Source organism: Thalassophryne amazonica, chromosome 13 (assembly GCF_902500255.1).
Source record: "Thalassophryne amazonica chromosome 13, fThaAma1.1, whole genome shotgun sequence".
Taxonomy (NCBI): domain Eukaryota; kingdom Metazoa; phylum Chordata; class Actinopteri; order Batrachoidiformes; family Batrachoididae; genus Thalassophryne; species Thalassophryne amazonica.
Genome location: NC_047115.1, coordinates 47,693,093 through 47,720,911, shown reverse-complemented (window position 1 = coordinate 47,720,911; position 27,819 = coordinate 47,693,093).

The window sequence follows — 27,819 nt, the reverse complement described above, 5'->3', positions numbered from 1 at the left end:
CAATATAATATGCATACATAAATACATACATACATACACAATCATAAACATAATCAACATCAGTTAGCGCCTATCTGCTTCAAATACTTGGAACACCATACAGCTAGAAGAAAAAATAAAAAAAAAGTGTGTGTGTGCATAAGAACATTAGAAAGTTATACATAAATGAATGAATGAATTACTGTATTTTAAAACATTATTTTGAAAGAACTTCAAACTATACAATTTGTTCAATGGAACCTGGGTTTTGCTTTAGATGGGCTAACCAGAACACTGCAATAAAGGAAAAAAAAATTGCTTCAGTAATAACATTTATCAACCAAATGAATAAAGCTGTCATTTTTAAAAATCATTTTCTGAATTTTGTTATATAAAGAGAAATCCATTAACCCTTTGCTTAATGGATTTCTCACAGGTTTTAGATGTTTTTTTAATCGTCAAGGTGACACTGCATCAAAGATGAACGTATCACATGACAGGCGGTAAAGTCAAATCACAGAGTCAAAGTCACGAAACGCAAGTTAATGTCCATTTTCTTTGGAATGTAATATTTCTCTGTATGCTTTGTTTTATGTTTTGTGGTTTGGTTTGTCTGAGCTGCCACTTTCTGAATGGCAACTCAAGTTTCAGTCCAATTACTACCGATGTGCCATGAACTTTGCCACTTCCCAGGTTTTGATCTTGACCTTCGTGTTACACAGCATCTTACGGCTGGGTCCTTTTCCCCACAGGGAGTACAAAGCTCAACTTTCTGCAGTCTATAATGTTTCACTTGGTAACACTGAAGGACAGCAGTGTACCCACAATACACCTGTCTCAAAGGTCAAAAGGACAAATTCCTGATCTGGGCTGAGATTTGTTTTTTGTGTGTTCGGCATGTGGAGATTAATCTAGAAACAACCCCTTTTTCCAGTGAAGCTGGGACGTTGTGTACAATGTAAATTAAAACAAAATACAATGATTTGCAAATCCTCTTCAACCTATATTTAATTGAATACACCACAAAGACAAGATATTTAATGTTCAAACTGATAAACTTTATTGTTTTTGTGCAAATATTTGCTCATTTTGAAATGGATGCCTGGAACACATTTCAAAAAAATTGGGACAGGGCAACAAAAGACTGGGAAAGTTGATGAATGCTCAAAGAAAGTGTGTCATGATTTGGTATTAAAGGAGCACCCCAAAATGCTCATCCTTTCACAAGCAAAAATGGGGCGAGGATCACCACTATGTGAACAACTGCATGAACAAAATAGTCTAACAGTTTAACAGCAATGTTTCTCAATGTTCAATTGCAAGGAATTTAGGGATTCCATCATCTACAGTCCATAATATAATCAGAAGATTCAGAGACTCTGGAGAACTTTCTACACGTAAGCGGCAAGGCTAAAAACCAACATTGAATGCCCGTGACCTTCAGTCCCTCAGGTGGCACTACATTAAAAACTGACATCATTGTGTAAAGGATCTTACCGCAGGGGCTGAGGAAAACTTCAGAAAACCATTGTCAGTTAACACAGTCCGTTGCTACATCTATAAGTGCAAGTTAAAACTCGACCATGTAAAGTGAAAGCCATACATCAACAACATCCAGAAACACTGCCACCTTCTCTGGGCCAGAGCTCATTTGAAATGGACAGACGCAAAGTGGAAAAATGTGCTGTGGTCTGAAGAGTCCACATTTCAAATTGTTTTTGGAAATTATGGACATTGTGTCCTCTGGACAAAAGAGGAAAAAGACCATCCAGATTGTTACCAGTGCAAATTTCAAAAGCCAGCATCTGTGATTGTATGGGGGGGTGTCTTAATGTCCATGGGATGGACAACTTACACATCTGTCTACCATCAATGCTGAAAGGTACATCCAGGTTATGGAGCAACACATGCTGCCATCCAAGCAACGTCTTTTGCAGGGACGTCCCTGCGTATTTCAGCAAGACAATGCCAAGCCACATTCTGCATGTGTTACAACATCGTGGCTTCATAGTAAAAGAGTACGGGTACTAGACTGGCCTGCGTGCTTTCCAGACCTGTCACCCATACAAAATGCGTGGCACATTGGGGAAAAAGCCACAAACCGTTGTCATAAAAACACAAACCAATGATAGACGATGACACAAACCGGAAATGGCACTCTGCAGTAGGGAAAAAGCCACAAACCGTTGTTGTAAAAAGCCATAAACCTAGACATTACAAAGAAGAGTACGAGGTCTATTTTTTATTATTGATCCAGGATGTCGTGAGAGAACAGAGAAGTTTCAGAAGAAGTCGGTTTCAGCATTTTATCCGGATATTCCACTGTTAAAGGAGATTTTTTTAATGCAAGACGTGCAGACCGATTGCAGCGTCGGCTCGCAGCCGCCGCGATGCTCCACCACAGGAAAAACATCTCCGTTGGAAGCCTTAAGGACAAGTTGGAACATGTCCAGCTGTTAAACAATTTCTCATATACTCACTCCACTGAAAGCCATCAAAAGCTGCCTGGATTTTACAAATGGTTATCAACACGGAGGTGTTTTTCCTGTGGTGGAGCATCGCGGCGGCTGCGAGTCGACGCTGCAATCCGTCCGCACGTCTTTCATTAAAAAAATCTCCTTTAACAGTGGAATATCTGGATAAAATGCTGAAACCGACTTCTTCTGAAACTTCTCTGTTCTCTCACGACGTCCTGGATCAATAGAGCCTGAAATGTGGAGGTTTTCAGCTTGAAACAGGCTGACGACGGCGCCTGAGAGTGCTGTGCGACGTCTCGCACCGTGGGAAGCGCTTAAAGCGACGGTATCACCTCAAAATCTCTTATCAGCCGTTAAAATTTTCACGGAAAACCAGCTTAATTTTTCGAACCGTGTCCACTTCGATGTGTCTCACAGGTTTAGAAAAAATTTTGATCAAACAAAGCGCCAGTCTCTCAGCAACTTCTCAGACAAAGGAATTCCGACGAGGGGCTGGACGACTCTTCACACAAGGAGTGCTCACAGGCGAATGACATCACCGACAGGCGTGGAAAAACTCACACATGCGCACGAGGGTTCAAGCATGTCTGACGTAAAAACATATGAATGAAATCCATATAGTTTTTGAAAAAATAAAAAGGACCTATACTTTATTGACAGCCTTCGTATTTCCATTAAAAACCCCAAGCAGTCTGGACGTGCACAGTAACAGAGGTACAAATTAAAGCTCAGCTCAGACACTTGCCGATTTGAGGAAAGTGGGACCGGAGTCATTTCTGTGATTAAAAGTCCGGCCGTTTATTTTTTCACACCGTGCTCAGACTCTGACCCACAGCCTGATGTGCACCTGTTAAATCAGACACAAAAGGCAGTGATTTGACACTTTTCTGCTTTTACTCCTTCGTCTACCATCATATTATAATAGTATTTGCAGTGCGCACGCTGATTAAAAATGGATCTGAAAAGTCCACACATTTACAGCATAAAGTCGGTAAAAGAGGAAAATGTACAGCTTACCTTTGATTTGGAGGTGAAGATTGTAGAAAGAAAAGCTTGTTGAGGGTCAAATTAGTACAGAATAAAGCATAATCCAGAGATGGAGAACTTTAAAACTGTTACGCACGTCGTTGCATGACACGGAGTTAAAGAGCAGCAGCTGCATAAATCAGGCTTTAAATTAATTAATTAAATCATCATAAATTGTAAATTTATGTAAATTTGATAAATTAACTGTTTTTATATTTATTTTGACAGCACCTGTACCTGGATGTGTTGCTGTATGTGGTTAAATTACTTAAAAAAATGTTGAAAATATTAAGGGCCCTGTTATATGGCTGGGGGGGCCTGGCTGCCGGTTTGTTTGTCTTTTTGTTTTCCTCCCAGGTGGCGTGCATTTGGGACTGAGTGGCTGTGTTGCTGAGGCTGTCAGGACCTCACCCTGATCACCTGCGACTCGTCAGGACTCACAGCTGAGGTGCATCTGGATGGATTGGAGCATGTTGGCATTTAAGACTGGAGTGCACAGTGTGTATTTGCCAGAGACTCGACCTTGTGACCAGACGGGTGAGATCGTCGTCTCGGGAGCCATCTCATCAGCAGCGGACGCTGAGAATGTCCAGGTTTGATGCACGGTCTGTGAAAGAGGAGGGGGTGAGGTCTCACGCTCGTCAGCACACTTCCTGAGGTACGTTGGATTTTGTGACTAACAGTTATACAGTCAGTAAATGTGGTGTCCCTCACACCTTATTGTATTGAGCTGTATGTTAGTCATGTATCAGCTTCCACTGCGGTGGAGTTTTGTGAACTGGATGTTCCATGCCTGCAGGTTGGAAGCTGATCAGCAATCAAGCCAGGAAGTGTTTGCTGTTTGTACACCTTTAAGTGTTCTGTGTGTAGAGTGTGGACTCACATAATGGTTCCTTCTTTCACAGACTCGGTTGTTGCGGCCACCTGGGGGGTGTCGGCGGGGTCCTTGGGTCCGAAACAGCTTCTGGCTCTGGACCGTTAGCGCTGCTGGGAGCGCACCACGCCAGGCCGCACTTTTCTGTTATTACATTTTCACTGTTATGTATTAAATTCAGTTAGCCTTTGTACCGTGCTCTGCTTATTTCATACTGGGTCCTTCAAACGCTGGTCGGTTCTCCGAGCTGCGTCCGACACATAACAGTAGTCTCTGGCCAAACATCACGGACCCAGCGTTAGCAGAGACGGTAACGCGCCGGGAAGGCGGCAGCAGACGTTCAGTGGTTATCCGGATCAGTTGCGGGGCTCTCCGCCCGGAAGGTGCGTGTTTGAGACCCATTACTGGATACTAATTTGTGCTCTCTTGCAGCCGTGTTCCTGTGTTGTGCCTCATCCGTGGATCGTGGTGGAGTGTGACTGGCGACGGCTTCGTGTCACACTCCGACCGGATGGGAGGTGTAAACGGGAGCTGCAAGAGTGCGTTTGTAATGGGTTCACGCGCACGGCGGAGCTCTGTTAGCACGGGTCGCTGGGCTTCCTGTGTTACAGTCGTAGCCCCGTTTCCCCGGATAAAGGTAACTACTGCGTCTGTTGTATCAGCTCCGGCGTTATTTAGTTGAGCACATTTTGGTTGTGTGTTGCACTCAGCTGCGCACACAAAAGCAGCTCGTTTGTTTTTTTCTGTCGCCCAAGGGGTTTTTTCATTTTTAGCACTCTGGTTCCCCCTTGTGGTGACTGAATCACGGTACCGTCAAGCTCTGGAGTAGGAACAGGTGTGTTCCATTTGGTTGAGCTTGACGGTATAACTCACTGATTTGTTTTGTGTTAGTTCATTTTGTGTGGGTGTTTTTTGAGTTGGTTTTTGTGTGGGCTTTTCTTTTTTGTTGTCCACTATTTGTCTGGGGGTGTGACCCTGTAGCCTTTGCTAAAGAAGAACAAAAAAAAAAAAAAAAAAAAAAAAGAAAAAGAAAAACGGGGACCCAAACAACTGTGTGTTGGTCTGTTTTTTTTTTTTTCTTTTGTTTCTTTTTGTTTCACATCCCCAGGGTTAGATGGAACGGTCCCCTGGGGGGTGATGGGGTGGTATTTGGGTTGTTTTTTCTCTTTGTTTTTTGTTGTGCCCTCTCTTCTCCTCTGACTCCAGCCGGGTGTGCCGTAGTGTCGGCATTACTGGAGGGGTGCAGTTAGGTTGTGCTGGGCGTTTCCCAGGTGGCCTCTGCACCCGGGAGGGGAGGGGGGGGGGGGGGTTTGGTTTTTTTTTTTGTTTTCCCTCCCCCAGTTTCCGCCCTCAGGGTTTGACTGTGGTGTCCTCTGGGGGGGAAAAGGCGTTGGGTCCATCTAGCCGTGGACGGCCGGGGCTGGGTCCATTGGTCGTGAGGGGAGGCGTCTCCTGGGGTTGACGAGTGGTCCTCTGGGGGGCGCTGGTGGTCCCCGTGGGTGACGGTGGATCCCAGAGGGACCTCGGCCGTGGTTATTACTCCTGGAGCTGGCGGGTGGCCCTCTGGGGGGTGTTGGTCCCTGCGTGTCGTTTGGGGGGGAGGAGGGGGGGTATTTTGGCATTTTTGTTTGTGGGCTTGCGTGTGGGTTGTTTTTCTTTTCTCCCCTTCCCTGGGGTTTGATGGAACGGTCCTCTGGGGGGGGGGGGGGTGTTTTAGTATTTTTGTTTGTAGGCTTGGGTTTGGGTTGTTTTTCCTTTTTCCCCTTCCCTGGGGTTTGATGGGACGGTCCCTTGGGGCGGGGGGGGTGTTTTGGTTGTTTTGTGTTATGACTAATCACACATGTTTGGTTAAAGGCTGACCGCACAGGTGTAGGAACTCCTGGCCACACCTGTGCTGAGACTGTCAAACAAGGGCAAAGATGCAGCCAGTTCAACCAGTCTGTTGGAGGACGAACGCAGACGCGGTTTCCAGCCATGGTCCCTGGAGGGGGGTGTTTCTCCTGGGCCAGGTGTGTGTGGTCGCCAGGAGGCTTCCCGTGAGGGTGGGGTACTGTTATATGGCTGGGGGGGCCTGGCTGCCGGTTTGTTTGTCTTTTTGTTTTCCTCCCAGGTGGCGTGCATTTGGGACTGAGTGGCTGTGTTGCTGAGGCTGTCAGGACCTCACCCTGATCACCTGCGACTCGTCAGGACTCACAGCTGAGGTGCATCTGGATGGATTGGAGCATGTTGGCATTTAAGACTGGAGTGCACAGTGTGTATTTGCCAGAGACTCGACCTTGTGACCAGACGGGTGAGATCGTCGTCTCGGGAGCCATCTCATCAGCAGCGGACGCTGAGAATGTCCAGGTTTGATGCACGGTCTGTGAAAGAGGAGGGGGTGAGGTCTCACGCTCGTCAGCACACTTCCTGAGGTACGTTGGATTTTGTGACTAACAGTTATACAGTCAGTAAATGTGGTGTCCCTCACACCTTATTGTATTGAGCTGTATGTTAGTCATGTATCAGCTTCCACTGCGGTGGAGTTTTGTGAACTGGATGTTCCATGCCTGCAGGTTGGAAGCTGATCAGCAATCAAGCCAGGAAGTGTTTGCTGTTTGTACACCTTTAAGTGTTCTGTGTGTAGAGTGTGGACTCACATAATGGTTCTTTCTTTCACAGACTCGGTTGTTGCGGCCACCTGGGGGGTGTCGGCGGGGTCCTTGGGTCCGAAACAGCTTCTGGCTCCGGACCGTTAGCGCTGCTGGGAGCGCACCACGCCAGGCCGCACTTTTCTGTTATTACATTTTCACTGTTATGTATTAAATTCAGTTAGCCTTTGTACCGTGCTCTGCTTATTTCATACTGGGTCCTTCAAACGCTGGTCGGTTCTCCGAGCTGCGTCCGACACATAACAGGCCCCTTCACACACTGTGTGAATTTGGTCAAAGTGAGCATGAAGTGCGCATGCAGCAGGAAGCGTATGAAGAATGTGTAAATTCGTAGCAGCCTCGAATGCCTTGTACACCTGTTACTACAACTATTTGCGCACACCAGCAGCTGAAAGACAGTGTGCGCTGTGAAAGCCCATTGAACCCTCTCGCGGCAGGTGTTGGCTAAATTCCAGCTGACACGCACAAACATCTAACACCGCTCGTGTGGCACTTAGAAAATGTGTGGCCATTTGTACTATCATCACCAAAACAGTCAGCAGACAATCACTTTCGAGGTGGCTGTGAAATTTGTCTAAGTGCCCCATGAGTGTGGCTTTGCAACACAGGTGAGGTCCCAGAATGTCGGCTCCCCCCGCACACACGTGCCGTGCATGTGAATTGTATAGGAGTAGGAATGCACTTGCATGAACTGCTGATATATGGATGTACAGATGGTGTGTTGGTGTGTGTGCTGAACTGACAGGCGGCGTGTCCGCCCACAGCAGCTGCTGTTGGATCTTTGGTTCTGGACGTCATGGCTGGAAAACACGTATCATGTTTGGTTGGACATGAACTTTCAACTGTCCACTGTGACTCGCGTATGTCTGCTTGCTGTCTTCAAGTGGACATACATAAAAACATATATCGTTGTTGCAATGGGCTGTGGCAAGCGCGCACATGGCGCGCACATTTACAGGGTGCCCCAGGTGACAATGGACTGTCAGATTATAACACGCAGCGGGCAATCTGACTGTCACGTCACCCATGTGAGCTCTGTTCCACATGGACATGCACGCGGGGCTAGGTGGACACACCAGACCAGTAGATGTAGACATGACAACAACACACTGCTTCATTAATGTCATTTTATGACTGTACGTCTGTGGCCATGGATCATCTACAGAGCAACACACAGTCGATACTTGATTTTTAAGGAGTTTTTATGGAGTGTGATTATATTTTTTTAACATACGTCCATCTCTTTGTTGATTTCAGGCATTTTCCTGCATAGTTTATAGGCCAGTGACGGTAGTGCAGTGGCAATTTTTAGGGCTGGCAATCAGTAAAGTGCAGGTTCGAATCCTGTGGGTGGCCTGTGGTTTTTTTTTGTTTGTTTGTTTTCCACAGCAGCGGCACAGTGTGGTTCCACATGTACCAGCTGGTTTTTATTTTTTATTTATTCCACAGCAGTGGCAGGATGTGGTTCCACACATAACATCTGGTTTTTATTTTTTATTTATTCCACAACAGCGGCACAATGCGGTTAAACACATACCGGCTGGTTTTTATTTGTTATTTATTCCACAGCAGCGGCACAATGTGGTTACACATGCTCCAGTTGCTCGCACTGTGTTCATGCATGTGCATGCATGAAACCTTCGCAGCAGGATCATACACACCTGCCTGTTGGCGGAATGTTTTCATGGTTTGCTAATTCAAACTGTTTTGTGCTGTTTCACCATAATTCGACCAAATTCGCACTACGTGTGAAGGGGCCCTAAAGGGTCATTCAGTAGTTGAGCACAGTTGGAACCAAATTGTCATTTCCTGAGTTGACGCCATTCTCTCAATTAAGGCACACTACTTAGGGGTGCATAACAGCGCTGCCCGTTGCACATGAGAGAAAAGTCACAGGAGAGAATGTTTCCAGGCTGATCCAGAGAGAGCTCAGGTCTCTCAGCTGTACTCCAATAATCTTGGAACAGACTTTGATGATCCGGTTCAGGCAGTTCCTGTCCTTTATTGATAATCCATGAAATCATCAGATAAAAGAAAATGTTAAAAGATTTTCAATAAAAAAATAATAAAAGCAAGCAAGGATGCCTTCTGAAACACTAAAAGAGTTCAGCTTCCACAACAAGTAAATCCTTTGTTGACCACATTTAACTATTGACTCCATTTTCTGTTCTATTAAATCGATCGCGGGCTCAGTTCCAGTCAATCGCATGAAAAAAAATCTGAGAGGATTTACTGCTGCTATAATGGAATGATGCAGAAGGTGGCAATAATAAGAATGCCGGCTGCCATTAAACTCCAAGGAAGAAGAAGAAGAGATAACAGCGGAAGCTAAAATATTGAAAACTTATCTTTTTCATTCAGATTGGGAGGAGGATTATTTTTTCGATTATTCAAACGGAAAATCCATCTGTCTTACCTGCAATGCAAACATAGCTTTACCAAAGACAGGGAATTTGGAGCGGCATTTCAAAATGAGCCACAAGAACTACGATGCAAACTTCCTGACTAAATCACCTTTGAAAAGTCGCTTAGCAGAACAACAGTTCACAAATATAGAAGATGTAATGGATGTGGCTAACAAGATTGCTTGTTCGGGTTGGGGCAGGAGAGAGGAGTTTAAGGCGCACACCCGAAACAGCTGTTAACATCTGCTGACAACATTCTGACTGCAGTATTCTTTGATCGTTGATTCACTGAAAACCTTGCACCTGATATGTCAACTGCGAGTGAAGAGTTCAGAGAGAGTTCGAGCAAAGCTTCGGATATTGTTTCTGAGTTAGCCACTTTTTAGATGACAAAGGTAAGCCATTAAAATAGCCTAACAAATCGAATAATCTATTGTCTAATAAAACTGGGTTGTCACGATAGACATAGCCTAATCAGTGTGTTGACACAGGAGCTACAGACTTCAACTAGTTGCAAACTAGGTAATTTAAAGGACACGTCATACTTTATTTAATGTCCTGGTTAGTAAGTATTCATGATTGTAAGTCTATCTGTGCACATGCGCTCAAAACGTGGTCCCTGAAGTATTTTGATAATTATTAGTGACAGAGAAACGAAGCGTTTTGAAAGACTGAATCAATATGAAGCAACTGTGTTGAAATGATTCAGTGTTTGAAGCATCTGATACAGTTAAATATGGCAACATCTGCTGGCCAATCTTTAACATAGCACTTGCATTGAACAATTAAACAGACACTGTTATGTATGTTTAATAATACGAGCGAAGTGCACAAAGTGCCATGCAGTGGTGCAAAGCTCGCTCATGATACAGGGAACCCCAAATAGGAAGTGCCAAATTTTGAGTCACAGTGAAACAGGAAATGTCAGATGTCAAACACTTCCTGGATCAACACTTCCTGGATTGACAGATGAGGCCAGGTTTACACTGGACTCCCCTGAAATCTGATTGGACACAGATGATTAACATGCCATGGTACCGCACATCTGGTTGAAAAGAGCTGCATTTTGAAATTGGTGAGTCACATTGACTGCTAAGTTCCTCCTGTCCAGTAGTTGGTGCTGTGTACCAAAAAAAGTTTGAATTCACCTTAGTAGAAGAAGAAAAATGTTTGCCTCAGATTTGAACTGAACACGTCATTTGAACCATGTACTAATAATGACACCAAAGTTATATTGGTGAATAAATGACCGCATTTTATGCCAGAAATGAGGTCTAGGTTGTTAAAAGTGGCATTTCTCCTTTAATTCGGGTTGCCTTATATATGGGTGTGTCTCCAGTGATTTTTAAATGAGCAGGCAGCTGTTGATTAAATAACCTCTTAATTTTGCTGTTTGAAGGACTTAAATAACCTCTTAATTTTGCTCTCTGAGTGACACCAGGATGATGCATTTCACTTGAAAATTCACATGCTACAGAGTGTTTCTCAACTGTACTCAAAATTATTGGCATTTCACACATTTTAATTTGTTTATGCCATTTCAAATACAAATAAATAAATAACTCTAAAGTTATCGTCCTTAACCTCAAACTGAAAGCAAATGATTACAACTTGATATAAATTAATTAAAAAATATAAAATCCAGCTTCCTGATGAAGTGGTGTAGAGGAGGATTTTCTGAAAAAGAAGACCTGAATGTTCAGCTACAATTTTCCAGAAAGTACATCTGAGATGCAAGCCTAGATTTGATGTTTTGTTGAAAGAAACTTTTGTATTTCATTCTGTCTTTCCCTGACTTGTATGAACAAAACTGGCAACAAAACTGATTATTATTTACAGGTATTATCAGGTTTTAGAGATTTGCTTTCAGTTTGAGTTTGAGGAAGATAATTTTTGAAATTTTTATTCTTTATATTTTTTGTATTTCTTGTATTTTAAATGGCATAAACAAATTAAAATATGTGAAATACCAAGTGTTCCAATACTTTTGGAGGGCACTGTATCTGAACCTTATGATCATTGCAAAATAAGTGTGGTGTAATTACTGTTTTGTTTAAGAATGTTTAATTTTCACTGTTGCTGCACTTTGTGTGAAATCATAGTCATATTGTATATCATATTGATATGATTATGTTGAGATATGATCATTTGGCCATATTGTACAGCCCTACTGTCAACTAGCTGAAAACTTTGATTAATTTACATCTAAATAAAAAATGCTTAAAGTGGCAGGGGGTTAAGATGGCTGTAATTAAGGGGGTCTTTGGAGTGGAGCTCCCCAGGAGCTGAAAGGCAAAAGAAGAAAAATGCTTAAAAAGGTGGTGGGGGGGGGTCTCCGCCCCCCCAGAACCTGAAAGGTTTTAGCCATGCTAATGCTCCTTGAAGCATTTACCATTTTACTGAAAAAAGTCTGAAGGACCTAAATGAAATGGTTAGATGGTGAGGAGCTTCCAGGCATGTGAGAGGCAAATAAAGAAAAATGCTTAAAAAGGGGAGGGGTCTGGGGGAGTGGAGCCCCCCCCAAAAGCTAAAAGGTTTAAGCCATGCTAATGCTCCCCTGAAGCATTTACTCAAAAAAGTCTGAAGGACCTAAATGACATGGTGAGATGCTGAAGAGTTTCGCTCATTCATGTCCACGACATATACGAGGTCTATTAGAAAAGTATCCGACCTTATTATTTTTTTTCAAAAACCATATGGATTTGAATCACGTGTGATTACATCAGACATGCTTGAACCCTCGTGGGCATGCAAGAGTTTTTTCACGCCTGTCGGTTACGTCATTCGCCTGTGGGCAGTCTTTGAGTGAGGAGTCGCCCACCCTCTCGTCGATTTTTTCATTGTTTAGGAATGGCTCAGAGACTGCTGCTTTGTTTGATCAAAATTTTTTCAAAACTGTAAGGCACAACTGAGTGGACACCATTCGATAAATTCAGCTGGTTTTCGGTAAAATTTTAATGGCTGATGAGAGATTTTGGTCTGGTAGTGTCGCCGTAAGGACGGCCCACGGCGCCTGACGGCGATCTGCGCTTCGAGGCGGCAGCGTCTCGCCGTTTCAAGTTGAAAACTTCCACATTTCAGGCTCTGTTGACCCAGTAAGTCGTCAGAGAACAGAGAACTTTCAGAAGAAGTCGGCATGAGGAGTTTATTTGGACATTCCATTGTTAACAGACATTTTGTAATGAAAGCACGTGCGGGCAGAGTCGCATGTCGGGCCGGACCCGACCGCGGGGGGTCGCAACAGGAAAAACACCTCTGTTGGAAACCTTAACGGGCAAGTTGGAACATGCCCAAGCTGCTAAACAATTTCTCAGTTACTCACTTGTTGAAAGCCATCAAAAGCCGCCTGAATTTTACAAATGGTTTTCAACACGGAGGTGTTTTTCCTGTCGCGGCGCACGTAGATTCGCCGAGTCGTTTCCGTGACGACTCGGCGAATTTGCACGCACGTCTTTCATTAAAAAATGTCCTTAAACAGTGGAATGTCCGCATAAAGTCCTCATGCCGGCCTCTTCTGAATCTTCTCTGTTCTCTCACAACGTCCTGGGTGAATTAAGCCTTAAATTAGGATATTTTCAGTTCGAAACAGGCCGACGACGGCGCCTGGAAGCGCTGCAGGACGTCCCGCTCTGTGGGAAGTCCTTACACCGACAAAAACACCCCATAATCTCTCATTAACCGTTAAACGTTTCACCAAAAACCATCTTAATTTCTCGAATAGTATCCACTCGGATATTCCTCACAGGTCCAGAAAAAACTTTGATAAAGCAACGCGCGCCGTCTCGAGCAGTGTGTGAAACAAAGGAATTCAGCCGAGAGGGCGGGACCACATCTCACTCAAGGCCTGCCCACAGGGAAATGACGTCACTGATACGCGTGAAAAAACTCACGCATGCGCACGAGGGTTCAAGCGTGATTGGTGGAATCGCACGTCATTCAAATCCATATAGTTAAAAAAAATAATAAAAGGGTCGGTTTATTGTCTAATAGACCTTGTACATATTAAAGGTTGTATGCCCATCTTGAAATTTTGACTATACTTTCGTTTGACAACATTAATAATATACTTGTGTTATATAATGTAAATGTACCATCATGAAATACTGTATGACAATTTCAGTGGTGTTAGGCTTAAGTCTTCCTCCTGGCTTAAGGCTTGACTCCTCCTCTCCAGTTTTGGAGAGAAGACTCACACGGCACAGAAGTTGGTGTCATATGAAGACTGTTGTGTGGGCCGCCAGAAGAGGAGGTACTGCTGGCCCACCACCAGAGAGCGCCCTGCCTGAAGTGTGGGCTTCAGGCACGAGAAGGCGCTGCCGCCACGGACACAGCCGGGGTTGACAGCTGTCACTCATCAACTCATGACAGCTGTCACCCATCTCCACTTCATCAATACACTCCATAAAAGCCGGACGTCATCTCCACCTTGCTGCCGAGATATCATCTACCTGTGAAGGTAATTGTCTCTGCTGACTTAAACATTGAGTAATAATCTGAACTTCTTTGCAGCCGTATTCCTGTGGCGTTTCCTTATCTGTGGGATTGGCGTAAAGTGTGATCAGCGATGGCTTCGCTTCACACTCCAGCCAGATAAGTGATTTAACAGGAGCTGCACGAGTGTGTGATTAGAGGTGGAGGTGGCTTTCCACCTTCTGACTGTTTTTGTTACTGGGTGTGCACACACCCACATCTCACTGTTTGTGCTCCTCGCCAGCACTACCAGATCCGACAGTCGGGGACGGTGATCACCTGGGAATTCGGGACTTGGCGGCTCCAGTATTCACCAGGTTCTGTGGTGGTGGAAATCGTGTGGTTCCGGCTCTTCTCAGGACGGACGTCTTCTATCCTCGAGCCTGCCCACACGTCACCTTTGTGTATTAACTGCTATCAGATTCTGTGATTGTTGGGCACACCTGCTTTATGCCTTTAGTAGTAATTTGTATCCTGTTCGGATTTTTTTTGTTTGTTTATATATTGTCATTTCGTGTACTATGCACTTACTTTGTAATGTATGTTTTAATGCTGGTGTAAATGTTACCAAACTTAATTTTTGCTGTAATTACAAAAAATGTTGAACAGTCTCTGCTGAGCTGAACTTGTACATTTAGTGGTTTACTGTTCACTGGAAAAAAGAAAAAAGATACAAATACTAAATCTGAGGGAAATTATCTTTTTGCAAGGACAGATAATTTCTCTTGACAAGATGTCTTGAATTAAGATTGTTGAATCTAGAAATAAGCATGATGAAAAATTAACCCTTAAAACAAGATAAATTATCAAACACTTCTAAATCTAAAGTTTAAAAAAAAAATCTTGGTAAGAACCAAATAATGTGCAGTGCTCCAAGACAAAAATAACTTTTGAATGACTATAGTTTCCAACTTTTGCCTTAAATTGCAATTTCATTCACGTTTTGCGAGACCTAACATCAGTTTAGTAATTTTCATCATTGCTCTGATGTTACTTTAGGCTACAGCGTTCTGAATTTCAAGAGACTGCTCAAGATGTTAACGTCTTTGGGTTGTTGATAATTAAATTTTTGTTGTCCATTGTTTGCTTTAAATATGAATGTACCCATTTTTTCTTCTTTTCCATTTGCCACACACACAGAACACAAATATGACAGAATAACTGAGAAACAATCACAAGCTCGCAGCTTTATTTCAGCTTGCATTGTTTCTGCCAACAGATGAAAACTCACAGGGTGGGGATGTATTTTTAGTAACAGGCTTATCCTTTCCTCTCATCCTCCCTCCTCTGCATCTCTCACTCACACACACAGTCTTTGTCGCTGTCTTTTGCATTCATCTTCTGCCATTTCCTCTCTCTCACTCCGGGTCTTTGCTTCCATCTCAGCTGGATATACCAAACGTCCCTTTAATTCGACACACTAATGTAATTTGCCTTCTCTGTAATCATCCATTTTCCTGTTTTCATGCCCTCTCTCCGAACTCGAGACACATCATGTGGATTCTATTTCACAGCAGTAGACCAGACTACATCAGTTTCCATTTCATTTATTCAGTATTTGTTTAGGAGCCTCACACGGCTCTTTTGTGAATCAGCATTGCTTAATATGAGATGCTCTCGCTGACCAGGTTAAAGTAGATATAATTACATGTGGATTTAATATTAATGCTCCAAATGAAAATGGAGGCAAATGAAACTGGCTTCATGTAGAAAGCATTCATTCTTACAAGATTACGGAGATGCAGTCATCACGCACCCAAACAATGTGGACACGGTGTGGCCAATCAGAATGCTTGGTATATCTGCTGCCTTTTAGTGAGGCTCCAAACAAATGCTTGCTTTATCATATATAATTATACATTTTAATATATAAATATAATATTATAATTATTAGAATATATAAATATAATAATATAATATAAATATTTTAATATATAATATTAATATAAATATACATTTTCATATATAAATATACATTTTTTTGCCTGCATCAAATTTGAGTTTTTAATAATTTTTTTTTCATTGTCTTTTATTGTGTTGCAACCAAAATTTGATTACATTATGATGGTGTTTGTTTGTTTTGATCTTGTATTTTCATGGGAATTTTATTCATGTTCATAAAGTGAATATTATATTTTTAAACCAAATTTCAACCAATAATTGTGTGATGTTTTGGTTTCCAAATTATACCTCATCTATTGTGGGATTACTTGTAAATGTTCCATATTCTGAAATGTGAAAATGTAATGCAAAAAAATAAAAAAAATTTAAAAAAATAAAAAATACTCGGACCACAAGGACATTTTGTTTATTAGTTTTAAAGGCAAAAGATGAGAGACATAGAATATTAAAGTTGTACATTAAAATTAGTTTGAACTCTTTAAAAATATTGTGAACATCTCAAACACTTATATTTTGAAGAAAAAAATGACATGTACTTAATACTATAGTCAGCGTTCATAAGAATTTGGAAGGTTTTTGTGAATTTGCCTCTGTATGCAACCAGAGGTGTTGTGTCTGTTGAGCAATGTCGCACTTTATTGGTGACACTTATTGGTCATGGGTAATTGTAATGTGACCACTGGCACAGTCAGTGCTGGCTATTAAGACTGCATTAGTCCTCATGGATCTGGTAACCATAGTGAAACTGGCTCAGTGCTCCTTGACTTTGCAAAAAATCAGGGCTATGAGTTGCTGGATCATTGTTTCAGTAACCAGACGTACACCTCTGGACATGATATTCTAATATTGACAGTGTTGACAATGAGATTGACTGTGGCCCTGTAGGAAAATGCTGGAGAATTCTGTAGAATTGTTAGGTTTACAAAAAAAATTCTAGTTTGTGGCTTCCCTGAGGATTCTGTTGATGTCTTGTAAACTACTCCTGCTCAATGCCCAACATTAAATCTGGCCAGAGGTGAAAATCAGACAGTTTTTCAGGAACTGGCATGTAGTGTGGCTGCAGGACTGGCAAACATGGACACAACTGGTGATCGAATGGATTGTGGGATTTCTTCTGCAGCCACACCATGAAAGTTGGTGAGGATTGCATTGGAGTTGCCAGTGTCTATAATAAATAATAATAATAGATTTTATTTATAAATGAACTTTACATCAAATAAATGATCTAAAAGTACCACAGTGCATAAAAAAAAGAAAAAAAGAAAACATATCAGAGAACATTAAACCAAGACACGAAGAAGCTACATAACTAAAACAAAAGAAAAGAGAGGCTTCACAGTAAATTTTGAAAAATAAAATATACTCTGCCAGGATATTTGGTCCCAGTCTAAATAGAGTTAAATATACTCTATCACAGTGCTAAATCAATTCTATCATGGTGTAAAATCAACTCTATCATGCTGTGAGTGACTTACTGGAGTTGAAAAATGTGATTTGACAAGATGGTAGAGCTGATTTCACTCTACAAAAGTATATATACCTGTATTTGGACTGGGACCAAATGTTATCCTGGCAGAGGATATTTTACTCAAGGTGTAAGGTTAAAACAGTCAGTCGATAGCCTTTCTAAAAAAGATGAGTTTTTCAGCCTTTTTTAAAAGCATCCACACTCTGTGGTGCCCTTACATGGTCAGGGAGAGAATTCCGTAGACTGAGGGAGCGACTGAGCAGAAGGCGCAGCCACCCATAGTTCTAAGCCTTGTCCTTGGAGGCTGGAGGAGTTTGGCCTGTCCAGAGTGGTGCTGGTGTGGGTGGAAATGGGGGTTTAGCAGTTCTTTAAGGTAAAGGGGGCAGTGCCACAGAGGCACTGGAAGGACAGCAGGGAGATTTTAAATTTGATCAGGTACTGGACAGGAAGCCAGTGGAGGGATTTGAGGAGGAGTGTGATGTGATTAGTCTTTCGCACCCTCATCATGATTGAAATGTCGTTCAAGAAAATGCCATTCTCTTTTCAGTAGCTGCAACTCACTGGTGTACCAGGGCTGAGCATGTGAAGGTGATGGTTCTGGTCTTGACTGGGCCATGGTGATCCAGGACGGTGTGCAGTGAAGAATTGCAGAGGTCCACGGATTCGGTGACTGATAAGAAATTGACAGCAGTGAGAAGGTGGAGATCAATGTCAAGGTGTCTGGGGGGGGGGGTAGATAGCTCCATTGAAATGGCTTTATGGTCGAACATGCCCAAATCATACACCGAGCGATTGCTGGTAGGGGCAAAGTTCGTGATGAGAAATCAAGAGTGTTGCCCAGAGTGTGTGTTGGGACATTGACATCTTAAGTGAGGTTGAGGTTGTCAAGAAGATGGAGGAATTCAGCTCCAGAGTAGGAGGAGGAACTGTTTACATGAATGTTAAAATTACAGAGTATTCACCTTATTCAGTAAGTCAGGGTAGGCGGCTCCATTTTGTCAAGCGACTTCCAGTTTGCCACTGTGTCAATGATTAGCTACGTGGGAACACAGTATGCTAGAATTGTCCAAACATGAGCAGCATTAATTGTTCAGTTCGTGGGTGCCACTACAACTGGAAGAAGAGGAAACTGGCTTTCAGAACGATGTTTTGAACATGGAAAGGAGAGATCTGAATGCTGTGGACCAGCATTTAACTTGTCCCCTCCTCCATCAAAAGACGAAGATATCCTACCACATCTAACACATTCTAGTCTGATGTTCATAAAATGTAACACTGAATATTGTGAGTGCTTCTTTGTAGCCTATACTGATTTATGCAAAGCATTCAATTTAGTTGATCGGACTGCTGTTTGGGACATCCTCCAAATTTGTGGGATCTCCAAGATGTTGGTGGACACCATAGCCAGCCTATACACAGATACTATGAGTGCTTTATAGAGTGGATGCAGAGATTCTGAGTTTTTCCCAGTGAAAACTGATGTTTAGTCAGGGATGTGTTCTGGCTCCTACACTGTTCAATGCTTGCATGGACTGGGTATACGTAGGTAGGGACATAGGTGCTATTGTTGGTGAGAAAAGGCTGACTGATTTTGACTCCACAGACAATGCTGTGATCTTTGGAAAGTCAATGGATAGCCTCATTGCGGCACTTGAGAAGCTGAGTGAGAAATTAGAGAGTCTTGGATGATGATGAGGATCCAGGCTTGTAGTGAATTCCTGGCCATCAGATGTATATCTGTATGCCATGAAAGTGTTGAACTTGTTGAGATATTCAGTTATCTTGGCAATGACATTCATGTCTCTGAGTCCATGGCCTTTGAAACTGAGAGTCACCTGGGAAGAGCTCATGAAGTCATGAGCTTGCTGGACAGATGTTTTGTCCGAAATGAGAATGAAGGTCCAAGTCTTCAGGGTCCTGTTGCTACCTCTTACTGTATGGTTGTGAGATTTGGACACTAATCAATGACCTAAAGTGACGACTGGATGCCTTTGGTTCTATGTCTCTTCAGAGGATCTTTGGCTACCAGTGGAATGGCTTTGTGTCAAGTGTGTTGTGTGGGCCGCTGAAGAGGAGGTACTGCTGGCCCACCACCACAAGATGGCGCCCTGCTTGAAGTGCAGGCTTCAAGCACGAGAGGGCGTCGGCTTTGCTGGAGGTGACAGCTGTCATCAATCAACACAAGCTGTCACCCATCACCACCACTACAAAGACCGGACTGCAACTCCACCTCCTCGCCGAGAAATCAACTACCATTCAGGTAATTTCTCTGCTGACTGACACTGTGTGTGTTTAACCTGAACTTCTATTTGCAGCCGTTTTCCTGGAGTGTTTCCTTATCTGGAGGATTGGCGTTTGGTGTGACAGCGACGGCTTCGCCTCACACCCCAACTCAGATAAGTGGTTGACCAGGAGCTGCACGAGTGTGTGTGATTGGAGGTGGAGGTTTTCCCTCCTTTACTTAATACAGACTGTGGGATTACTGAGTGTGCGAACTCACACTCATCTGGACTGTCTCTGTTCTCTGCCAGCAGTACCGGGTCTGACTGCTGAAGACAGCGGCCACCTGGGGCGCAGGGCTTGGCGGCTCCGGTGTTGTTCAGCTCCGTTGGTGGTGGAAGCTGTGTGGGGATCCAGCTCTTCTCTCTCCAGGCGTCTTCTATCGTCGAGCCTGCCCACACGTTACCTGGTGTATGATTGACAGTCCACCATATTGTTATTGTCTGTACGTTGTTGTGCGATTCACAACATTAAATTGTTACTTTTTGGCTTATCCATTGTCCGTTCATTAACGCCTCCTGTTGTGGGTCCGTGTCACGTCATTTTCACAACAAAGTGAGCAGTTACTTAAGGAGATTAAGATGAAGAGTGAGGAAGCATCAGCTTCAACATGTTGGCCATGTAGAGTGTTTCTCTGTGCATGGTCGAGCACACAGGTGCCTGAGTGTTGAGGGCCCAGTGGCTGGAGAAGGCCAAGTGGATGCTTACGCTTCATGTGGTTACAGCAAATAGATGGTCATTTTAGAAATGGGTGGATGGACTAATTGCGTGCCATGGTGTCATGGATGCAGCAAAAACCAGCACCAATGCATGCTCCCTGACTTCACTTGTACACCACCACAATAACGTTTGAAATAAAACAATCAAATTGTCTTTGTACTGTAGACTTTCAGCTTTAACTCAAAGGGTTTTTAAAAAATTACATTAATCACTTGGGCAACGGGTTTAGGAAAAAATCACATTCAGGAGTTACTGCCAAATAAAATGTAAGGGTGATTTTTATACAAATCATCTCTTTTACAGCCAGTTTTTTTAGACAAATTCGGACATGAATACATGAACATTACCAAGTCTCTGAATATACATTGGACTCAGTAATTAAGAAATGCAAACAGTGTGGTTCTCTATGGTGAATCTGTGTGTAGCAGTCAGGTCTCAAAAACTGAGTGGCCATGCAAGAAAGAAACCAGTGAATGAAGCCACTAAGACACCCATGACAATGATTAATGAGTCATAAGCCTCCATGGTTATGCTTGAAGAAGCTGTGCATAATGCAATTTCTGACAGTTGCACCATCAGTCACAGCATCATGACTGGGTGGAAGACAGAAGCATGTTCTTTTAAGAAACCAGATCATCTCTTGGCTTGTGTCTCCCACGTGCTTTCTGGCAAACTGTCGCTGAATTTTCACATCTTCTTTTTCAACAATTTCTTATCTGTGCCACTCCATTGTGAAGATGTGTAACTTATGATGCAACAGACAAAAGTTGCACAATACCTATTTTGTTACATCACAACCACAGAAGCATAAAACTCCTTTAGGGCCCCTTCACACATAGTATGATTAAGTACAAATCAGGGCGACTCACGGCAGAACAGCTTGTATGAGTGAACCACAAAAGCATCGAGCCAATGGGCAGGCATGCACAATCCCAGTGCGACGGTGTCGTGCACGCAATGGTGTCGTCCAAGCAGGAACATAGTGCGAGCAGCTGCACCGCATCGCGCCGCTGATGCAGAGGAAAATAAAATAAAAACCAGCTGTATAATTAGTGAATATCACTGGGTTGATATAAATAACAAATAAAAGGGGAGGCAATACAGAACCTCGCGGTTAAATAACCCTTGTTAATTAAAAAATAAATGCCACTCACAGGATACGAACCTGTAAACTCTGATTTCCAGACAGAAACTTTACCACTGTACTACCATCACTGTCTTTTAACAGAAGCTTGAAATGGCTAAAATCCAAAAAAGAGAAAAAAGCGCTATGATAACAGACCAAACGGCATTTGTTGCGGCGTATTTCTGCTGATACATGATGAAAGTGGCATATTTGTCACACTATTGGCTTGTCCTGCATTACTCACAGCCCTCACGGCCCTCACGGCCCAACACACGTGATCTGTCAGACAGACGTGACATTCAGATTGCCTACTGCATGTCCACATGAACTGACGGTCCATTTCTCCAGCCCATCGCAAAAGCGATATATGTTTTTATGTATTTCCACGTGATGACAGCAAGCACAAACACGCACGTGTCCATCAAAACACGGGACGTATTCTGCAGCTGTGATGTCCAGGACCAGAGATATCTCAACAGTTGTTGGCAGCCAGCTTTGCCCCCTGTGTTGTCAGCGCACAGACCAAGATGTCACTTTGTGATCAGACGAGAGGCACCTCGCCTGCAGGGGGGGGGGGGGGGGGGGAGAGACTGGGGTCAGGCAAAAAACAAAGTCAATAAGTAAGCAGGGTTCAGAAACATGGAGAGCCTAATCACAAGGGCTGAGGCAGGGACAAAATCTGGGGTACAAAGTGAGGTTGAAGCACGGCAAAGCAAAACAGACTTGGACGAGAAGGCTGGAGTGTAGATATGAGATACTAACAAACTGGCAGGGAAGTGAGGGACTGTGAGGGCTTAAATAACAGGTGGTGTAATCGGTGGAACAAGATGCAGGTGTTAGTGAAGGTTCTGGAAGGAGGTGTGGTCTGGTGAAGCAAAGAAGGGAGAAGAGAGTCAAAGTGAGTGAGTGAAAGCCAAAGCAGTACAATGCAAGAGGAGTAAGTGACCCAAAGAACCAATGGTGAAATATAACATGCCCATAGACCAACAAAAGGAAATGTGCACAACATAAAGGGGCAAACTAGGAAATAGAGTGACAGACCTAAAAGAGAACGAGAACAATAAAAGACTAAATCTGAAACTAGAACAGAACTGAACATGGCTGAAGTATCACAGTAGCAGCAGACAATGATAATAAAAATAGTATATCAGAGTGAAGGTTAAACAGAAAATAAATGATGAACAGAAAACAAAAGCAAGGACTACTGATAATACAGAAAACACAATAAATGACTGAACACAAAATAAATAACAGAAAATTAAACCAGAGAATGCAATAAATGTCTGAAACCAAAATGATTTATAACAGAAAGTAAAACCCATGATAACAGAGCATCACTAGATAATAAGACACAGATGATAAATAAGAAACAAAACCAGAGTATTACATAACATGAATTAAATCAAAAACAAATGGGCAAAAAGGGGAGACAGGTGGCAACAGGGGACAACTACATAAACACGACCCGGGCCAGGGCAAATCCTGGCATTTGTATGTCTTAGACGTTGATGTCAATAAAGCCTAAGACAAATTTAGTGACTTAAAAATGTAAATGTGTTAAATGTGTCCATCCCCTGACTTGTCTAAAAAAACAAACAACAAAAAACAAGACAAACAACAACAAGAAAAAATAGCAGTAAAAGTGATAATGTTATCAATAACCCTTATATTTGCTTGTTCCAATTAGTTATGGACCCTGAAAATAAAGGAACTGTGTATTCACATGGTACTCATTCGGCAATAAGTGGTTAATGTTATACATTTGTTAATCCCTTCAAATTAAAGTTTAAAGTCTACACGGCAAGCTTCATTTTAACTTAATTGTGGTGATTTACAGCGGCACAATTACAAAAATTGTTTTGCTGTCCATTTACTTACGAACCTGACTGCATATGCTTGAACACAAAAAAGCTTATGTTGTTTTGTGTGCATGCGTGCGTATGTGGATGTGTGTTTAACAATTGCAGCATATTATAGTTGAAAGCAAATAATAAATATGGACTCAAGTGCCTGCAGGCATCTGCTGCACTTGTGTGCAGTAAATTCAGTAGATTCTCACAAATCCAACAAGACCAAGCATTCAGGATATGCACACTCTTAAGGCTATGAAATTGGGCTATTAGTAAAAAAAAGTAGAAAAAGGGGGTGTTCACAATAATAGTAGCATCTGCTGTTGATGCTACAAACTCAAAACTATTATGTTCAAACTGCTTTTTTAGCAATCCTGTGAATCATTAAACTACAGTTTTTCATGATTTCTTCACATCTGCGAGGCATTCATTTTGTTGGTTTGGAATCAAGATTTTGCTCGTTTACTCGGGTGCTTGGGGTCATTGTCTTGTTGAAACACCCATTTCAAAGGCATGTCCTCTTCAGCATAAGGCAACATGACCTCTTCAAGTATTTTGACATATCCAAACTGATCCATGATACCTGGTATGCGATATATAAGCCCAACACCATAGTAGGAGAAACATGCCCATATCATGATGCTTAAACAACCATGCTTCACTGTCTTCACTGTGAACTGTGGCTTGATTTCAGAGTTTGGGGGTCTTCTCACAAACTGTCTGTGGCCCTTGGACCCAAAAATAACAATTTTACTCTCATCAGTCGACAAAATATTCCTCCATTTCTCTTTAGGCCAGTTGATGTGTTCTTTGGCAAATTGTAACCTCTTCTGCACTTACAGGTAACTCCAGACTGTCTTTGATCATCCTGGAGCTGATCAATGGGTGAACCTTTGCCATTCTGGTTATTCTTCTATCCATTTTGATGGTTGTTTTCCGTTTTCTTCCACGCGTCTCTGTTTTTTTTTTTTTTTTTGTCCATTTTAAAGCATTGGAGATCATTGTAGATGAACAGCCTATAATTTTTTGCACCTGCGTATAAGTTTTCCCCTTTCCAATCAACTTTTTAATCAAACTACGCTGTTCTTCTGAACAATGTCTTGAATGTCCCATTTTCCTTAGGCTTTCAAAGAGAAAAGCATGTTCAACAGCTGCTGGCTTCATCCTTAAATAGGGGACACCTGATTCACACCTGTTTGTTCCACAAAATTGACAAACTCACTGACTGAATGCCACACTACTATTATTGTTTGTAGCGTCAACAGCAGATGGTATTATTATTGTGAACACCCCTTTGTCTACTTTTTTTTTACTAATAGGCCAATTTCATAGCCTTAAGAGTGTGCATATCATGAATGCTTGGTCTTGTTGGATTTGTGAGAATCTACTGAATCTACTGTTTCCCATGTAACAATAAGAAATATACTCAAAACCTGGATTAATCTTTTTAGTCACATAGCACTACTATTATTCTGAACACTACTGTACATGTAATCCACATGTACTCTTTCAAAGTAATCCTACCCAACACTGACAGTGCCCAATGTTCTATACTCTATAGGCTCTATACTTAAAGTCTACTCTCAACCTTATCCATGCTGTGAGCAAGCACATTGATGTCAGTGGTAAGAAAACCTTCTGTCTTTGTTTTTGTAGGAAGAAACCTTAAGTTGAACAGACTCAGAGGGGTGACCATCAGCTGTGACCATACCAACAAAACAGACCAATACTACAACACGATTGTCAGAACATTCAGTGAATGAAATGCTGAAGCTTTACAACTCCATAGAGTAGTGATATTCAGGTCAGGGTTTTTAACACCTGCACCCACCCGACCTGTCATGAGAGCCAATCCACACTGTCCAACCTGCCAAATATGCACTGATTAATGACCCAAACCAATCCATGGGGAGAAAAATACAAATGGGTCGATGTCGTGATGGAATCCCTACCATTTCGGCCAAATATGTCACATGAACACGTCTTTTATACATATATTGTACGTGCACAGACAATTGTGATGTCTGGCACCGTAATCAATCAATCAATCAATTTTATTTATATAGCGCCAAATCACAACAAACAGTTGCCCCAAGGCGCTTTATATTGTAAGGCAAGGCCATACAATAATTATGTAAAAACCTCAACGGTCAAAACGACCCCCTGTGAGCAAGCACTTGGCGACAGTGGGAAGGAAAAACTCCCTTTTAACAGGAAGAAACCTCCAGCAGAACCAGGCTCAGGGAGGGGCAGTCTTCTGCTGGGACTGGTTGGGGCTGAGGGAGAGAACTGGGAAAAAGACATGCTGTGGAGGGGAGCAGAGATCAATCACTAAAGATTAAATGCAGAGTGGTGCATACAGAGCAAAAAGAGAAAGAAACACTCAGTGCATCATGGGAACCCCCCAGCAGTCTAAGTCTATAGCAGCATAACTAAGGGATGGTTCAGGGTCACCTGATCCAGCCCTAACTATAAGCTTTAGCAAAAAGGAAAGTTTTAAGCCTAATCTTAAAAGTAGAGAGGGTGTCTGTCTCCCTGATCCGAATTGGGAGCTGGTTCCACAGGAGAGGAGCCTGAAAGCTGAAGGCTCTGCCTCCCATTCTACTCTTACAAACCCTAGGAACTACAAGTAAGCCTGCAGTCTGAGAGCGAAGCGCTCTATTGGGGTGATATGGTACTATGAGGTCCCTAAGATAAGATGGGACCTGATTATTCAAAATCTTATAAGTAAGAAGAAGAATTTTAAATTCTATTCTAGAATTAACAGGAAGCCAATGAAGAGAGGCCAATATGGGTGAGATATGCTCTCTCCTTCTAGTCCCCGTTAGTACTCTAGCTGCAGCATTTTGAATTAACTGAAGGCTTTTCAGGGAACTTTTAGGACAACCTGATAATAATGAATTACAATAGTCCAGCCTAGAGGAAATAAATGCATGAATTAGTTTTTCAGCATCACTCTGAGACAAGACCTTTCTAATTTTAGAGATATTGCGTAAATGCAAAATAGCAGTCCTACATATTTGTTTAATATGCGCTTTGAATGACATATCCTGATCAAAAATGACTCCAAGATTTCTCACAGTATTACTAGAGGTCAGGGTAATGCCATCCAGAGTAAGGATCTGGTTAGACACCATGTTTCTAAGATTTGTGGGGCCAAGTACAATAACGTCAGTTTTATCTGAGTTTAAAAGCAGGAAATGAGAGGTCATCCATGTCTTTATGTCTGTAAGACAATCCTGCAGTTTAGCTAATTGGTGTGTGTCCTCTGGCTTCATGGATAGATAAAGCTGGGTATCATCTGCGTAACAATGAAAATTTAAGCAATGCTGTCTAATAATACTGCCTAAGGGAAGCATGTATAAAGTGAATAAAATTGGTCCTAGCACAGAACCTTGTGGAACTCCATAATTAATCTTAGTCTGTGAAGAAGATTCCCCATTTACATGAGCAAATTGTAATCTATTAGATAAATATGATTCAAACCACCGCAGCGCAGTGCCTTTAATACCTATGGCATGCTCTAATCTCTGTAATAAAATTTTATGGTCAACAGTATCAAAAGCAGCACTGAGGTCTAACAGAACAAGCACAGAGATGAGTCCACTGTCTGAGGCCATAAGAAGATCATTTGTAACCTTCACTAATGCTGTTTCTGTACTATGATGAATTCTAAAACCTGACTGAAACTCTTCAAATAGACCATTCCTCTGCAGATGATCAGTTAGCTGTTTTACAACTACCCTTTCAAGAATTTTTGAGAGAAAAGGAAGGTTGGAGATTGGCCTATAATTAGCTAAGATAGCTGGGTCAAGTGATGGCTTTTTAAGTAATGGTTTAATTACTGCCACCTTAAAAGCCTGTGGTACATAGCCAACTAATAAAGATAGATTGATCATATTTAAGATCAAATTAAATAATGGTAGGGCTTCCTTGAGCAGCCTGGTAGGAATGGGGTCTAATAGACATGTTGATGGTTTGGATGAAGTAACTAATGAAAATAACTCAGACAGAACAATCTGAGAGAAAGAGTCTAACCAAATACCGGCATCACTGAAAGCAGCCAAAGATAACGACACGTCTTTGGGATGGTTATGAGTAATTTTTTCTCTAATAGTTAAAATTTTATTAGCAAAAAAAGTCATGAAGTCATTACTAGTTAAAGTTAAAGGAATACTCGGCTCAATAGAGCTCTGACTCTTTGTCAGCCTGGCTACAGTGCTGAAAAGAAACCTGGGGTTGTTCTTATTTTCTTCAATTAGTGATGAGTAGTAAGATGTCCTAGCTTTACGGAGGGCTTTTTTTTTTATAGAGCAACAGACTCTTTTTCCAGGCTAAGTGAAGATCTTCTAAATTAGTGAGACGCCATTTCCTCTCCAATTTACGGGTTATCTGCTTTAAGCTGCGAGTTTGTGAGTTATACCACGGAGTCAGGCACTTCTGATTTAAAGCTCTCACTTACAGAGTTTAGGTAGCTACTCTGCACTGTGTTGGTATATGGCATTAGAGAACATAAAGAAGGAATCATATCCTTAAACCTAGTTACAGCGCTTTCTGAAAGACTTCTAGTGTAATGAAACTTATTCCCCACTGC